The sequence below is a fragment of the Pseudophryne corroboree genome, chromosome 3, assembly GCF_028390025.1.
Source record: "Pseudophryne corroboree isolate aPseCor3 chromosome 3, aPseCor3.hap2, whole genome shotgun sequence".
NCBI lineage: Eukaryota > Metazoa > Chordata > Amphibia > Anura > Myobatrachidae > Pseudophryne > Pseudophryne corroboree.
In genome coordinates, this window is record NC_086446.1 from 330996862 (window position 1) to 331014623 (window position 17762).

The window sequence follows — 17762 nt, forward strand, 5'->3', positions numbered from 1 at the left end:
GCGTGTATAATTTTTGCTTTGGGTGCAAAAGGCCCCAGGTTCATATCCTGGATGAGCCTGTTTTCTTAGGTTCTTTAAACGTGCTTAGTTCTATTATCTGATAGTATTTTAAAATACTTACTAATGTATTCCAACAGGTTCACTTCCAATTTCATTAGTATGCATCAAAATGCATGAACAGTTGGCTCATTGGTCTAGGGGTATGATTCTCGCTTAGGGTGCGAGAGGTCCCGGTTCAAATCCCGGACGAGTCCGTCTTCTCAGGTTCTTTTAAATCCCATGGTTCCATTATCTGATTGATGTCAAAAGCATCAAGTGAATTTTGCTTTTGAAAATCCATACAAAAATATATACTTATGCATATTTAGTAAACTGTCTACCGTTTGGTGGTATATTGGGTATACTGTAGATTCCATTTTGTCTAAGTGATCTTTAGTGGCTTCAAAGAAGTCTCATTTTGACAAATTAAAAACTGTCAAAATGAAATTACAGGTTTTTCTCTTACCTTGCTTTTTTCTAAGAAACAATGAGTGGCTTCAAAGAATAGGCTGTTTTTGACAAACAAAAAGGTCAACAATTAATTGCAGGTTTTTTTTTTTTTCTTTCTTCTTGGTCTGTATGCTTAAGTTGCACACAGTATGAGACAAGTCTTAGGTTCCACCTATCAGAAAAGTTCAAACTCTATAGGAACCCCTAAATCTTGGCACTGAACTTTACAAATATGCATACTTGGACAAAAATTTACCTTAAGGAAACATTTTAGCTATGCTACCAATACATTTTTAAATTGTTATGGTATTTTTAAAATGTAACATCTTTTTTTCCAGCGTATTGCATTTTTTTTATTAAATAATTTGAGTTTTACTTTAAAAATGGTAAAATCTGAATAAGAAATTATTTAGCTTGTGGCTTGTTGGTCTGGGTGTATGATTTTTGCTTTGGGTGGAAAAGGCCCCAGGTACATATCCTGGATTAGCCTGTTTTCTCAGGTTCTTTAAAAGTGCTTAGTTCTATTATCTGATAGTATTTTAAAATACTTACTAATGTATTCCAACAGTTTCACTTCCAATTTCATTAGTATACATGAAAAATTAATGAACAGTTGGCTCGTTGGTCTAGGGGTATGATTCTCGCTTACGGTGCAAGAGGTCCTGGGTTCAAATCCTGGATGAGCCCATCTTCTCAGATTCTTTTAAATCCCATGGTTCCATTATCTGATTGATGTCAAAAGCATCAAGTGAATTTTGCTTTTGAAAATCCATAAAAAAATATATACTTATGCATATTTAGTAAACTGTCTACCATTTGGTGGTATATTGGGTATACTGTAGATTCCATTTTGTCTAAGTAATTTTGAGTGGCTTCAAAGAAGTCTCATTTTGACAAATTAAAAACTGTCAAAATGAAATTACAGGTTTTTCTCTTACCTTGCTTTTTTCTAAGAAACAATGAGTGGCTTCAAAGAATAGGCTCTTTTTGACAAACAAAAAGGTCAACAATTAATTGCAGGTTTTTGTTTTTTTCTTTCTTCTTGGTCTGTATGCATAAGTTGCACACAGTATGAGACAAGTCTTAGGTTCCAACTATCAGAAAAGTTCAAACTCTATAGGAACCCCTAAATCTTGGCACTGAACTTTCCAAATATGCATACTTGGACAAAAATTTACCTTAAGGAAACATTTTAGCTATGCTACCAATACATTTTTAAATTGTTATGGTATTTTTAAAATGTAACATCTTTTTTTCCAGCTTATTGCATTTTTTTATTAAATAATTTGAGTTTTACTTTAAAAATGGTAAAATCTGAATAAGAAATGATTTAGCTTGTGGCTTGTTGGTCTGGGTGTAGGATTTTTGCTTTGAGTGGAAAAGGCACCAGGTTCATATCCTGGATTATCCTGTTTTCTCAGGTTCTTTAAAAGTGCTTAGTTCTATTATCTGATAGTATTTTAAAATACTTACTAATGTATTCCAACAGTTTCACTTCCAATTTTTATTAGTATACATGAAAAAGCATTAGCAGTTGGCTCATTGGTCTAGGGATATGATTCTCGCGTAGGGTGCGAGAGGTCCCGGGTTCAAATCCCGGACGAGCCCATCTTCTTAGGTTCTTTTAAATCCCATGCTTCCATTATCTTATTAATGTCAAAAGCATCAAGTGAATTTTGCTTTTGCCAATCCATCAAAAAAGTATATACTTATGCATATTTAGTAAACTGTCAACCATTTGGTGGTATATTGGGTATACTGTAGATTCCTTTTTGTCTAAGTAACCTTGAGTGGCTTCAAGAAGTCTCATTTTGACAAATAAAAAACTGTCAAAATGAAATTGCAGGTTTTTTCTCTTACCTTGCTTTTTTCTAAGAAACAATGAGTGGCTTAAAAGATTAGGCTCTTTTTGACAAACAAAAAGGTCAACAATTAATTGCAGGTTTTTGCTTTTTTTCTTTCTTCTTGGTCTGTATGCTTAAGTTGCACACAGTAAGAGACAAGTCTTAGGTTCCAACTATCAGAAAAGTTCAAACTCTATAGGAACCCCTAAATCTTGGCACTGAACTTTCCAAATATGCATACTTGGACAAAAATTTACCTTAAGGAAACATTTTAGCTATGCTACCAATAAATTTTTTAATTGTTATGGTATTTTTAAAATGTAACATCTTTTTTTCCAGCGTATTGCATTTTTTTATTAAATAATTTGAGTTTTACTTTAAAAATGGTAAAATCTGAATAAGAAATTATTTAACTTGTGGCTTGTTGGTCTGGGTGTATGATTTTTGCTTTGGGTGCAAAAGGCCCCAGATTCATATCCTGGATAAGCCTGTTTTCTCAGGTTCTTTAAAAGTGCTTAGTTCTATTATCTGATAGTATTTTAAAATACTTACTAATGTATTCCAACAGTTTCACTTCCAATTTTATTAGTATACATGAAAAAGCATTAGCAGTTGGCTCGTTGGTCTAGGGGTATGATTCTCGCTTAGGGTGCGAAAGTTCCCGGGTTCAAATCCCGGACGAGTCCATCTTCTCAAGTTCTTTTAAATCCCATGGTTCCATTATCTTATTGATGTCAAAAGCATCAAGTGAATTTTGCTTTTGCCAATCCATCAAAAAAGTATATACTTATGCATATTTAGTAAACTGTCAACCATTTGGTGGTATATTGGGTATACTGTAGATTCCATTTTGTCTAAGTAACCTTGAGTAGCCACTCAAGAAATCTCATTTTGACAAATAAAAAACTGTCAAAATGAAATTGCAGGTTTTTCTCTCACCTTGCTTTTTTCTAAGAAACAATGAGTGGCTTAAAAGAATAGGCTCTTTTTGACAAACAAAAAGGTCAACAATTAATTGCAGGTTTTTGTTTTTTCTTTCTTCTTGGTCTCTATGCTTAAGTTGCACACAGTATGAGACAAGTCTTAGGTTCAAACTATCAGAAAAGTTCAAACTCTATAGGAACCCCTAAATCTTGGCACTGAACTTTCCAAATATGCATTCTTGGACAAAAATTTACCTTAAGGAAACATTTTAGCTATGCTACCAATACATTTTTAAATTGTTATGGTATTTTTAAAATGTAACATCTTTTTTTCCAGCTTATTGCATTTTTTTATTAAATAATTTGAGTTTTACTTTAAAAATGGTAAAATCTGAATAAGAAATTATTTAGCTTGTGGCTTGTTGGTCTGGGTGTATGATTTTTGCTTTGAGTGGAAAAGGCACCTGGTTCATATCCTGGATTAGCCTGTTTTCTCAGGTTCTTTAAAAGTGCTTAGTTCTATTATCTGATAGTATTTTAAAATACTTACTAATGTATTCCAACAGTTTCACTTCCAATTTTATTAGTATACATGAAAAAGCGTTAGCAGTTGGATCATTGGTCTAGGGGTATGATTCTCACTGAGGGTGCGAGAGGTCCTGGGTTCAAATCCCGGACGAGCCCATCTTCTCTGATTCTTTTAAATCCCATGGATCCATTATCTGATTGATGTCAAAAGCATCAAGTGAATTTTGCTTTTGAAAATCCATAAAAAAATATATACTTATGCATATTTAGTAAACTGTCAACCATTTGGTGGTATATTGGGTATACTGTCGATTCCATTTTGTCTAAGTAATCTTGAGTGGCTTCAAAGAAGTCTCATTTTGACAAATTAAAAACTGTCAAAATGAAATTACAGGTTTTTCTCTTACCTTGCTTTTTCTAAGAAACAATGAGTGGCTTCAAAGAATAGGCTCTTTTTGACAAACAAAAAGGTCAACAATTAATTGCAGGTTTTTGTTTTTTTCTTTCTTCTTGGTCTGTATGCATAAGTTGCACACAGTATGAGACAAGTCTTAGGTTCCAACTATCAGAAAAGTTCAAACTCTATAGGAACCCCTAAATCTTGGCACTGAACTTTCCAAATATGCATACCTGGACAAAAATTTACCTTAAGGAAACATTTTAGCTATGCTACCAATACATTTTTAAATTGTTATGGTATTTTTAAAATGTAACATCTTTATTTCCAGCTTATTGCATTTTTTTATTAAATAATTTGAGTTTTACTTTAAAAATGGTAAAATCTGAATAAGAAATTATTTAACTTGTGGCTTGTTGGTCTGGGTGTATGATTTTTGCTTTGGGTGCAAAAGGCCCCAGATTCATATCCTGGATAAGCCTGTTTTCTCAGGTTCTTTAAAAGTGCTTAGTTCTATTATCTGATAGTATTTTAAAATACTTACTAATGTATTCCAACAGTTTCACTTCCAATTTTATTAGTATACATGAAAAAGCATTAACAGTTGGCTCGTTGATCTAGGGGTATGATTCTCGCTTATGGTGCGAGAAGTCCCGTGTTCAAATCCCGGATGAGCCCATCTTCTCAGGTTCTTTTAAATCCCATGGTTCCATTATCTTATTGATGTCAAAAGCATCAAGTGAATTTTGCGTTTGCCAATCCATCAAAAAAGTATATACTTATGCATATTTAGTAAACTGTCAACCATTTGGTGGTATATTGGGTATACTGTAGATTCCATTTTGTCTAAGTAACCTTAAGTGGCTTCAAGAAGTCTCATTTTGACAAATAAAAAACTGTCAAAAAAAAAATTGCAGGTTGGCTCGTTGGTCTAGGGGTATGATTCTCGCTTAGGGTGCGAGAGATCCCGGGTTCAAATCCTGGATGAGCCCATCTTCTCAGATTATTTTAAATCCCATGGTTCCATTAACTGATTGATGTCAAAAGCATCAAGTGAATTTTGCTTTTGAAAATCCATACAAAAATATATACTTATGCATATTTAGTAAACTGTCTACCATTTGGTGGTATATTGGGTATACTGTAGATACCATATTGTCTAAGTAATCTTGAGTGGCTTCAAAGAAGTCTCATTTTGACAAATTAAAAACTGTCAAAATGAAATTACAGGTTTTTCTCTTACCTTGCTTTTTTCTAAGAAACAATTAGTGGCTTCAAAGAATAGGCTCTTTTTGACAAACAAAAAGGTCAACAATTAATTGCAGGTTTTTGTTTTTTTCTTTCTTCTTGGTCTGTATGCATAAGTTGCACACAGTATGAGACAAGTCTTAGGTTCCAACTATCAGAAAAGTTCAAACTCTATAGGAACCCCTAAATCTTGGCACTGAACTTTCCAAATATGCATACTTGGACAAAAATTTACCTTAAGGAAACATTTTAGCTATGCTACCAATACATTTTTAAATTGTTATGGTATTTTTAAAATGTAACATCTTTTTTTCCAGCTTATTGCATTTTTTTATTAAATAATTTGAGTTTTACTTTAAAAATGGTAAAATCTGAATAAGAAATTGTTTAGCTTGTGGCTTGTTGGTCTGCGTGTATAATTTTTGCTTTGGGTGCAAAAGGCCCCAGGTTCATATCCTGGATGAGCCTGTTTTCTTAGGTTCTTTAAACGTGCTTAGTTCTATTATCTGATAGTATTTTAAAATACTTACTAATGTATTCCAACAGGTTCACTTCCAATTTCATTAGTATGCATCAAAATGCATGAACAGTTGGCTCATTGGTCTAGGGGTATGATTCTCGCTTAGGGTGCGAGAGGTCCCGGTTCAAATCCCGGACGAGTCCGTCTTCTCAGGTTCTTTTAAATCCCATGGTTCCATTATCTGATTGATGTCAAAAGCATCAAGTGAATTTTGCTTTTGAAAATCCATACAAAAATATATACTTATGCATATTTAGTAAACTGTCTACCGTTTGGTGGTATATTGGGTATACTGTAGATTCCATTTTGTCTAAGTAATCTTTAGTGGCTTCAAAGAAGTCTCATTTTGACAAATTAAAAACTGTCAAAATGAAATTACAGGTTTTTCTCTTACCTTGCTTTTTTCTAAGAAACAATGAGTGGCTTCAAAGAATAGGCTGTTTTTGACAAACAAAAAGGTCAACAATTAATTGCAGGTTTTTTTTTTTTTCTTTCTTCTTGGTCTGTATGCTTAAGTTGCACACAGTATGAGACAAGTCTTAGGTTCCACCTATCAGAAAAGTTCAAACTCTATAGGAACCCCTAAATCTTGGCACTGAACTTTACAAATATGCATACTTGGACAAAAATTTACCTTAAGGAAACATTTTAGCTATGCTACCAATACATTTTTAAATTGTTATGGTATTTTTAAAATGTAACATCTTTTTTTCCAGCGTATTGCATTTTTTTTATTAAATAATTTGAGTTTTACTTTAAAAATGGTAAAATCTGAATAAGAAATTATTTAGCTTGTGGCTTGTTGGTCTGGGTGTATGATTTTTGCTTTGGGTGGAAAAGGCCCCAGGTACATATCCTGGATTAGCCTGTTTTCTCAGGTTCTTTAAAAGTGCTTAGTTCTATTATCTGATAGTATTTTAAAATACTTACTAATGTATTCCAACAGTTTCACTTCCAAATTCATTAGTATACATGAAAAATGCATGAACAGTTGGCTCGTTGGTCTAGGGGTATGATTCTCGCTTAGGGTGCGAGAGATCCCGGGTTCAAATCCCGGACGAGCCCATCTTCTCAGGTTCTTTTAAATCCCATGGTTCCATTATCTTATTGATGTCAAAAGCATCAAGTGAATTTTGCTTTTGCCAATCCATCAAAAAAGTATATACTTATGCATATTTAGTAAACTGTCAACCATTTGGTGGTATATTGGGTATACTGTAGATTCCATTTTGTCTAAGTAACCTTGGGTGGCTTCAAGAAGTCTCATTTTGATAAATAAAAAACTATCAAAATGAAATTACAGGTTTTTCTCTTACCTTGCTTTTTTCTAAGAAACAATGAGTGGCTTAAAAGAATAGGCTCTTTTTGACAAACAAAAAGGTCAACAATTAATTGCAGGTTTTTGTTTTTTTTCTTTCTTCTTGGTCTGTATGCTTAAGTTGCACACAGTAAGAGACAAGTCTTAGGTTCCAACTATCAGAAAAGTTCAAACTCTATAGGAACCCCTAAATCTTGGCACTGAACTTTCCAAATATGCATACTTGGACAAAAATTTACCTTAAGGAAACATTTTAGCTATGCTACCAATACATTTTTAAATTGTTATGGTATTTTTAAAATGTAACATCTTTTTTTCCAGCTTATTGCATTTTTTTATTAAATAATTTGAGTTTTACTTTAAAAATGGAAAAATCTGAATAAGAAATTATTTAACTTGTGGCTTGTTGGTCTGGGTGTATGATTTTTGCTTTGGGTGCAAAAGGCCCCAGATTCATATCCTGGATATGCCTGTTTTCTCAGGTTCTTTAAAAGTGCTTAGTTCTATTATCTGATAGTATTTTAAAATACTTACTAATGTATTCCAACAGTTTCACTTCCAATTTTATTAGTATACATGAAAATGCATTAACAGTTGGCTCGTTGGTCTAGGGGTATGATTCTCGCTTAGGGTGCGAGAGGTCCCAGGTTCAACTCCCTGACGAGCCCCTCTTCTCAGGTTCTTTTAAATCCCATGGTTCCATTATCTTATTGATGTCAAAAGCATCAAGTGAATTTTTCTTTTGCCAATCCATCAAAAAAGTATATACTTATGCATATTTAGTAAACTGTCAACCATTTGGTGGTATATTGGGTATACTGTAGATTCCATTTTGTCTAAGTAACCTTCAGTGGCTTCAAGAAGTCTCATTTTGACAAATAAAAAACTGTCAAAATGAAATTGCAGGTTTTTATCTTACCTTGCTTTTTTCTAAGAAACAATGAGTGGCTTAAAAGAATAGGCTCTTTTTGACAAACAAAAAGGTCAACAATTAATTGCAGGTTTTTGTTTTTTTTCTTTCTTCTTGGTCTGTATGCTTAAGTTGCACACAGTAAGAGACAAGTCTTAGGTTCCAACTATCATAAAAGTTCAAACTCTATAGGAACCCCTAAATCTTGGCACTGAACTTTCCAAATATGCATACTTGGACAAAAATTTACCTTAAGGAAACATTTTAGCTATGCTACCAATACATTTTTTAATTGTTATGGTATTTTTAAAATGTAACATCTTTTTTTCCAGCGTATTGCATTTTTTTATTAAATAATTTGAGTTTTACTTTAAAAATGGTAAAATCTGAATAAGAAATTATTTAACTTGTGGCTTGTTGGTCTGGGTGTATGATTTTTGCTTTGGGTGCAAAAGGCCCCAGATTCATATCCTGGATAAGCCTGTTTTCTCAGGTTCTTTAAAAGTGCTTAGTTCTATTATCTGATAGTATTTTAAAATACTTACTAATGTATTCCAACAGTTTCACTTCCAATTTTATTAGTATACATGAAAAAGCATTAGCAGTTGGCTCGTTGGTCTAGGGGTATGATTCTCGCTTAGGGTGCGAAAGTTACCGGGTTCAAATCCCGGACGAGCCCATCTTCTCAGGTTCTTTTAAATCCCATGGTTCCATTATCTTATTGATGTCAAAAGCATCAAGTGAATTTTGCTTTTGCCAATCCATCAAAAAAGTATATACTTATGCATATTTAGTAAACTGTCAACCATTTGGTGGTATATTGGGTATACTGTAGATTCCATTTTGTCTAAGTAACCTTGAGTGGCTTCAAGAAGTCTCATTTTGACAAATAAAAAACTGTCAAAATGAAATTGCAGGTTTTTCTCTTACCTTGATTTTTTCTAAGAAACAATGAGTGGCTTCAAAGAATAGGCTCTTTTTGACAAACAAAAAGGTCAACAATTAATTGCAGGTTTTTGTTTTTTTTCTTTCTTCTTGGTCTGTATGCTTAAGTTGCACACAGTAAGTGACAAGTCTTAGGTTCCAACTATCATAAAAGTTCAAACTCTATAGGAACCCCTAAATCTTGGCACTGAACTTTCCAAATATGCATACTTGGACAAAAATTTACCTTAAGGAAACATTTTAGCTATGCTACCAATACATTTTTTAATTGTTATGGTATTTTTAAAATGTAACATCTTTTTTTCCAGCGTATTGCATTTTTTTATTAAATAATTTGAGTTTTACTTTAAAAATGGTAAAATCTGAATAAGAAATTATTTAACTTGTGGCTTGTTGGTCTGGGTGTATGATTTTTGCTTTGGGTGCAAAAGGCCCCAGATTCATATCCTGGATAAGCCTGTTTTCTCAGGTTCTTTAAAAGTGCTTAGTTCTATTATCTGATAGTATTTTAAAATACTTACTAATGTATTCCAACAGTTTCACTTCCAATTTTATTAGTATACATGAAAAAGCATTAGCAGTTGGCTCGTTGGTCTAGGGGTATGATTCTCGCTTAGGGTGCGAAAGTTCCCGGGTTCAAATCCCCGACGAGCCCATCTTCTCAGGTTCTTTTAAATCCCATGGTTCCATTATCTTATTGATGTCAAAAGCATCAAGTGAATTTTGCTTTTGCCAATCCATCAAAAAAGTATATACTTATGCATATTTAGTAAACTGTCAACCATTTGGTGGTATATTGGGTATACTGTAGATTCCATTTTGTCTAAGTAACCTTCAGTGGCTTCAAGAAGTCTCATTTTGACAAATAAAAAACTGTCAAAATGAAATTGCAGGTTTTTCTCTTACCTTGATTTTTTCTAAGAAACAATGAGTGGCTTCAAAGAATAGGCTCTTTTTGACAAACAAAAAGGTCAACAATTAATTGCAGGTTTTTGTTTTTTTTCTTTCTTCTTGGTCTGTATGCTTAAGTTGCACACAGTAAGAGACAAGTCTTAGGTTCCAACTATCATAAAAGTTCAAACTCTATAGGAACCCCTAAATCTTGGCACTGAACTTTCCAAATATGCATACTTGGACAAAAATTTACCTTAAGGAAACATTTTAGCTATGCTACCAATACATTTTTTAATTGTTATGGTATTTTTAAAATGTAACATCTTTTTTTCCAGCGTATTGCATTTTTTTATTAAATAATTTGAGTTTTACTTTAAAAATGGTAAAATCTGAATAAGAAATTATTTAACTTATGGCTTGTTGGTCTGGGTGTATGATTTTTGCTTTGGGTGCAAAAGGCCCCAGATTCATATCCTGGATAAGCCTGTTTTCTCAGGTTCTTTAAAAGTGCTTAGTTCTATTATCTGATAGTATTTTAAAATACTTACTAATGTATTCCAACAGTTTCACTTCCAATTTTATTAGTATACATGAAAAAGCATTAACAGTTGGCTCGTTGGTCTAGCGGTATGATTCTCGCTTAGGGTACGAGAGGTCCCGGGTTCAACTCCCGGACGAGCCCATCTTCTCAGGTTCTTTTAAATCCCATGGTTTCATTATCTTATTAATGTCAAAAGCATCAAGTGAATTTTGCTTTTGCCAATCCATCAAAAAAGTATATACTTATGCATATTTAGTAAACTGTCAACCATTTGGTGGTATATTGGGTATACTGTAGATTCCATTTTGTCTAAGTAACCTTCAGTGGCTTCAAGAAGTCTCATTTTGACAAATAAAAAACTGTCAAAATGAAATTGCAGGTTTTTATCTTACCTTGCTTTTTTCTAAGAAACAATGAGTGGCTTAAAAGAATAGGCTCTTTTTGACAAACAAAAAGGTCAACAATTAATTGCAGGTTTTTGTTTTTTTTCTTTCTTCTTGGTCTGTATGCTTAAGTTGCACACAGTAAGAGACAAGTCTTAGGTTCCAACTATCATAAAAGTTCAAACTCTATAGGAACCCCTAAATCTTGGCACTGAACTTTCCAAATATGCATACTTGGACAAAAATTTACCTTAAGGAAACATTTTAGCTATGCTACCAATACATTTTTAAATTGTTATGGTATTTTTAAAATGTAACATCTTTTTTTCCAGCTTATTGCATTTTTTTATTAAATAATTTGAGTTTTACTTTAAAAATGGTAAAATCTGAATAAGAAATCATTTAACTTGTGGCTTGTTGGTTTGGGTGTATGATTTTTGCTTTGGGTGCAAAAGGCCCCAGATTCATATCCTGGATAAGCCTGTTTTCTCAGGTTCTTTAAAAGTGCTTAGTTCTATTATCTGATAGTATTTTAAAATACTTCCTAATGTATTTCAACAGGTTCACTTCCAATTTAATTAGTATGCATCAAAATGCATGAACAGTTGGCTCGTTGGTCTAGGGGTATGATTCTTGCTTAAGGTGCGAGAGGTCCTGGGTTCAAATCCCGGACGAGTCCATCTTCTCAGGTTCTTTTAAATCCCATGGTTCCATTATCTGATTGATGTCAAAAGCATCAAGTGAATTTTGCTTTTGAAAATCCATAAAAAAATATATACTTATGCATATTTAGTAAACTGTCAACCATTTGGTGGTATTTTGGGTATACTGTAGATTCCATTTTGTCTAAGTAACCTTGAGTGGCTTCAAGAAGTCTCATTTTGACAAATAAAAAACTGTCAAAATGAAATTGCAGGTTTTTCCTCTTACCTTGCTTTTTTCTAAAAAACAATGAGTGGCTTAAAAGATTAGGCTCTTTTTGACAAACAAAAAGGTCAACAATTAATTGCAGGTTTTTTTTTTTTTCTTTCTTCTTGGTCTGTATGCTTAGGTTGCACACAGTAAGAGACAAGTCTTAGGTTCCAACTATCATAAAAGTTCAAACTCTATAGGAACCCCTAAATCTTGGCACTGAACTTTCCAAATATGCATACTTGGACAAAAATTTACCTTAAGGAAACATTTTAGCTATGCTACCAATACATTTTTTAATTGTTATGGTATTTTTAAAATGTAACATCTTTTTTTCCAGCGTATTGCATTTTTTTATTAAATAATTTGAGTTTTACTTTAAAAATGGTAAAATCTGAATAAGAAATTATTTAACTTATGGCTTGTTGGTCTGGGTGTATGATTTTTGCTTTGGGTGCAAAAGGCCCCAGATTCATATCCTGGATAAGCCTGTTTTCTCAGGTTCTTTAAAAGTGCTTAGTTCTATTATCTGATAGTATTTTAAAATACTTACTAATGTATTCCAACAGTTTCACTTCCAATTTTATTAGTATACATGAAAAAGCATTAACAGTTGGCTCGTTGGTCTAGGGGTATGATTCTCGCTTAGGGTGCGAGAGGTCCCGGGTTCAAATCCCGGACGAGCCCATCTTCTCAGGTTCTTTTAAATCCCATGGTTCCATTATCTTATTGATGTCAAAAGCATCAAGTGAATTTTGCTTTTGCCAATCCATCAAAAAAGTATATACTTATGCATATTTAGTAAACTGTCAACCATTTGGTGGTATATTGGGTATACTTTAGATTCCATTTTGTCTAAGTAACCTTGGGTGGCTTCAAGAAGTCTCATTTTGATAAATAAAAAACTGTCAAAATGAAATTGCAGGTTTTTCCTCTTACCTTGCTTTTTTCTAAGAAACAATGAGTGGCTTAAAAGATTAGGCTCTTTTTGACAAACAAAAAGGTCAACAATTAATTGCAGGTTTTTGTTTTTTTTTCTTTCTTCTTGGTCTGTATGCTTAAGTTGCACACAGTAAGAGACAAGTCTTAGGTTCCAACTATCAGAAAAGTTCAAACTCTATAGGAACCCCTAAATCTTGGCACTGAACTTTCCAAATATGCATACTTGGACAAAAATTTACCTTAAGGAAACATTTTAGCTATGCTACCAATACATTTTTAAATTGTTATGGTATTTTTAAAATGTAACATCTTTTTTTCCAGCTTATTGCATTTTTTAATTAAATAATTTGAGTTTTACTTTAAAAATGGTAAAATCTGAATAAGAAATTATTTAGCTTGTGGCTTGTTGGTCTGAGTGTATGATTTTTGCTTTGAGTGGAAAAGGCACCAGGTTCATATCCTGGATAAGCCTGTTTTCTCAGGTTATTTAAAAGTGCTTAGTTCTATTATCTGATAGTATTTTAAAATACTTACTAATGTATTCCAACAGTTTCACTTCCAATTTTATTAGTATACATGAAAAAGCATTAACAGTTGGCTCGTTGGTCTAGGGGTATGATTCTCGCTTAGGGTGCGAGAGGTCCCGGGTTCAAATCCCGGATGAGCCCATCTTCTCAGGTTCTTTTAAATCCCATGGTTCCAATATCTTATTGATGTCAAAAGCATCAAGTGAATTTTGCTTTTGCCAATCCATCAAAAAAGTATATACTTATGCATATTTAGTAAACTGTCAACCATTTGGTGGTATATTGGGTATACTGTAGATTCCATTTTGTCTAAATAACCTTGGGTGGCTTCAAGAAGTCTCATTTTGATAAATAAAAAACTGTCAAAATGAAATTGCAGGTTTTTCTCTTACCTTGCTTTTTTCTAAGAAACAATGAGTGGCTTAAAAGAATAGGCTCTTTTTGACAAACAAAAAGGTCAACAATTAATTGCAGGTTTTTGTTTTTTTTCTTTCTTCTTGGTCTGTATGCTTAAGTTGCACACAGTAAGAGACAAGTCTTAGGTTCCAACTATCATAAAAGTTCAAACTCTATAGGTAACCCCTAAATCTTGGCACTGAACTTTCCAAATATGCATACTTGGACAAAAATTTACCTTAAGGAAACATTTTAGCTATGCTACCAATACATTTTTTAATTGTTATGGTATTTTTAAAATGTAACATCTTTTTTTCCAGCGTATTGCATTTTTTTATTAAATAATTTGAGTTTTACTTTAAAAATGGTAAAATCTGAATAAGAAATTATTTAACTTGTGGCTTGTTGGTTTGGGTGTATGATTTTTGCTTTGGGTGCAAAAGGCCCCAGATTCATATCCTGGATAAGCCTGTTTTCTCAGGTTCTTTAAAAGTGCTTAGTTCTATTATCTGATAGTATTTTAAAATACTTACTAATGTATTCCAACAGTTTCACTTCCAATTTTATTAGTATACATGAAAAAGCATTAGCAGTTGGCTCGTTGGTCTAGGGGTATGATTCTCGCTTAGGGTGCGAAAGTTCCCGGGTTCAAATCCCGGACAAGCCCATCTTCTCAGGTTCTTTTAAATCCCATGGTTCCATTATCTTATTGATGTCAAAAGCATCAAGTGAATTTTGCTTTTGCCAATCCATCAAAAAAGTATATACTTATGCATATTTAGTAAACTGTCAACCATTTGGTGGTATATTGGGTATACTGTAGATTCCATTTTGTCTAAGTAACCTTCAGTGGCTTCAAGAAGTCTCATTTTGACAAATAAAAAACTGTCAAAATGAAATTGCAGGTTTTTCTCTTACCTTGCTTTTTTCTAAGAAACAATGAGTGGCTTCAAAGAATAGGCTCTTTTTGACAAACAAAACGGTCAACAATTAATTGCAGGTTTTTGTTTTTTTTCTTTCTTCTTGGTCTGTATGCTTAAGTTGCACACAGTAAGAGACAAGTCTTAGGTTCCAACTATCATAAAAGTTCAAATTCTAAAGGAACCCCTAAATCTTGGCACTGAACTTTCCAAATATGCATACTTGGACAAAAATTTACCTTAAGGAAACATTTTAGCTATGCTACCAATACATTTTTTAATTGTTATGGTATTTTTAAAATGTAACATCTTTTTTTCCAGCGTATTGCATTTTTTTATTAAATAATTTGAGTTTTACTTTAAAAATGGTAAAATCTGAATAAGAAATTATTTAACTTATGGCTTGTTGGTCTGGGTGTATGATTTTTGCTTTGGGTGCAAAAGGCCCCAGATTCATATCCTGGATAAGCCTGTTTTCTCAGGTTCTTTAAAAGTGCTTAGTTCTATTATCTGATAGTATTTTAAAATACTTACTAATGTATTCCAACAGTTTCACTTCCAATTTTATTAGTATACATGAAAACGCATTAACAGTTGGCTCGTTGGTCTAGGGGGATGATTCTTGCTTAGGGTGCGAGAGGTCCCGGGTTCAAATCCCGGATGAGCCCATCTTCTCAGGTTCTTTTAAATCCCATGGTTCCATTATCTTATTGATGTCAAAAGCATCAAGTGAATTTTGCTTTTGCCAATCCATCAAAAAAGTATATACTTATGCATATTTAGTAAACTGTCAACCATTTGGTGGTATTTTGGGTATACTGTAGATTCCATTTTGTCTAAGTAATCTTGAGTGGCTTCAAAGAAGTCTCATTTTGACAAATTAAAAACTGTCAAAATGAAATTACAGGTTTTTCTCTTACCTTGCTTTTTTCTAAGAAACAATGAGTGGCTTCAAAGAATAGGCTCTTTTTGACAAACAAAAAGGTCAACAATTAATTGCAGGTTTTTGTTTTTTTCTTTCTTCTTGGTCTGTATGCTTAAGTTGCACACAGTATGAGACAAGTCTTAGGTTCCACCTATCAGAAAAGTTCAAACTCTATAGGAACCCCTAAATCTTGGCACTGAACTTTACAAATATGCATACTTGGACAAAAATTTACCTTAAGGAAACATTTTAGCTATGCTACCAATACATTTTTAAATTGTTATGGTATTTTTAAAATGTAACATCTTTTTTTCCAGCTTATTGCATTTTTTTATTAAATAATTTGAGTTTTACTTTAAAAATGGTAAAATCTGAATAAGAAATTATTTAGCTTGTGGCTTGTTGGTCTGGGTGTATGATTTTTGCTTTGGGTGCAAAAGGCCCCAGATTCATATCCTGGATAAGCCTGTTTTCTCAGGTTCTTTAAAAGTGCTTAGTTCTATTATCTGATAGTATTTTAAAATACTTACTAATGTATTCCAACAGTTTCACTTCCAATTTCATTAGTATACATGAAAAATGCATGAACAGTTGGCACGTTGGTCTAGGGGTATGATTCTTGCTTAGGGTGCGAAAGGTCCCGGGTTCAAATCCCGGACGAGCCCATCTTCTCAGATTGTTTTAAATCCCATGGTTCCATTATCTGATTGATGTCAAAAGCATCAAGTGAATTTTGCTTTTGAAAATCCATAAAAAAATATATACTTATGCATATTTAGTAAACTGTCAACCATTTGCCCATCTTCTCAGGTTCTTTTAAATCCCATGGTTCCATTATCTTATTGATGTCAAAAGCATCAAGTGAATTTTGCTTTTGCTAATCCATCAAAAAAGTATATACTTATGCATATTTAGTAAACTGTCAACCATTTGGTGGTATATTGGGTATACTGTAGATTCCATTTTGTCTAAGTAACCTTCAGTGGCTTCAAGAAGTCTCATTCTGACAAATTAAAAACTTTCAAAATGAAATTATAGGTTTTTCTCTTACCTTGCTTTTTTCTAAAAAACAATGAGTGGCTTAAAAGAATAGGCTCTTTTTGACAAACAAAAAGGTCAACAATTAATTGCAGGTTTTTGCTTTTTTTTCTTTCTTCTTGGTCTGTATGCTTAAGTTGCACACAGTAAGAGACAAGTCTTAGGTTCCAACTATCATAAAAGTTCAAACTCTATAGGAACCCCTAAATCTTGGCACTGAACTTTCCAAATATGCATACTTGGACAAAAATTTACCTTAAGGAAACATTTTAACTATGCTACCAATACATTTTTTTAATTGTTATGGTATTTTTAAAATGTAACATCTTTTTTTCCAGCGTATTGCATTTTTTTATTAAATAATTTGAGTTTTACTTTAAAAATGGTAAAATCTGAATAAGAAATTATTTAACTTGTGGCTTGTTGGTCTGGGTGTATGATTTTTGCTTTGGGTGCAAAAGGCCCCAGATTCATATCCTGGATAAGCCTGTTTTCTCAGGTTCTTTAAAAGTGCTTAGTTCTATTATCTGATAGTATTTTAAAATACTTACTAATGTCTTCCAACAGTTTCACTTCCAATTTCATTAGTATACATGAAAAATGCATGAACAGTTGGCACGTTGGTCTAGGGGTATGATTCTCCCTTAGGGTGTGAGAGGTCCCGGGTTCAAATCCTGGACGAGCCTATCTTCTCAGTTTATTTTAAATCCCATGGTTCCATTAACTGATTGATGTCAAAAGCATCAAGTGAATTTTGCTTTTGAAAATCCATAAAAAAAATATATACTTATGCATATTTAGTAAACTGTCTACCATTTGGTGGTATATTGGGTATACTGTAGATTCCATTTTGTCTAAGTAATCTTGAGTGGCTTCAAAGAAGTCTCATTTTGACAAATTAAAAACTTTCAAAATGAAATTATAGGTTTTTCTCTTACCTTGCTTTTTTCTAAAAAACAATGAGTGGCTTCAAAGAATAGGCTCTTTTTGACAAACAAAAAGGTCAACAATTAATTGCAGGTTTTTGTTTTTTTTCTTTCTTCTTGGTCTGTATGCTTAAGTTGCACACAGTAAGAGACAAGTCTTAGGTTCCAACTATCAGAAAAGTTCAAACTCTATAGGAACCCCTAAATCTTGGCACTGAACTTTCCAAATATGCATA

The 17762-nt window shown here is 32.8% G+C and overlaps 8 non-coding genes across 8 annotated transcripts; all 8 read left to right on the forward strand.

Annotated features, from left to right (window-relative positions):
* The first annotated feature begins 2947 nt into the window (after positions 1-2947).
* On the forward strand, positions 2948-3019 carry TRNAP-AGG (transfer RNA proline (anticodon AGG)). Its single transcript has one exon. It is a non-coding gene; the product is annotated as a tRNA-Pro (tRNA).
* Positions 3020-5101: 2082 nt separating this feature from the next.
* TRNAP-AGG (transfer RNA proline (anticodon AGG)) lies at positions 5102-5173 on the forward strand. The gene has a single exon. It is a non-coding gene; the product is annotated as a tRNA-Pro (tRNA).
* Positions 5174-6942: 1769 nt separating this feature from the next.
* TRNAP-AGG (transfer RNA proline (anticodon AGG)) lies at positions 6943-7014 on the forward strand. Its single transcript has one exon. It is a non-coding gene; the product is annotated as a tRNA-Pro (tRNA).
* Positions 7015-10626: 3612 nt separating this feature from the next.
* TRNAP-AGG (transfer RNA proline (anticodon AGG)) lies at positions 10627-10698 on the forward strand. Its single transcript has one exon. It is a non-coding gene; the product is annotated as a tRNA-Pro (tRNA).
* An 849-nt stretch (positions 10699-11547) lies between these two features.
* Positions 11548-11619, forward strand: TRNAL-AAG (transfer RNA leucine (anticodon AAG)). Its single transcript has one exon. It is a non-coding gene; the product is annotated as a tRNA-Leu (tRNA).
* An 848-nt stretch (positions 11620-12467) lies between these two features.
* Positions 12468-12539, forward strand: TRNAP-AGG (transfer RNA proline (anticodon AGG)). The gene has a single exon. It is a non-coding gene; the product is annotated as a tRNA-Pro (tRNA).
* Positions 12540-13390: 851 nt separating this feature from the next.
* TRNAP-AGG (transfer RNA proline (anticodon AGG)) lies at positions 13391-13462 on the forward strand. Its single transcript has one exon. It is a non-coding gene; the product is annotated as a tRNA-Pro (tRNA).
* Positions 13463-15233: 1771 nt separating this feature from the next.
* Positions 15234-15305, forward strand: TRNAP-AGG (transfer RNA proline (anticodon AGG)). Its single transcript has one exon. It is a non-coding gene; the product is annotated as a tRNA-Pro (tRNA).
* Positions 15306-17762: the final 2457 nt, after the last annotated feature.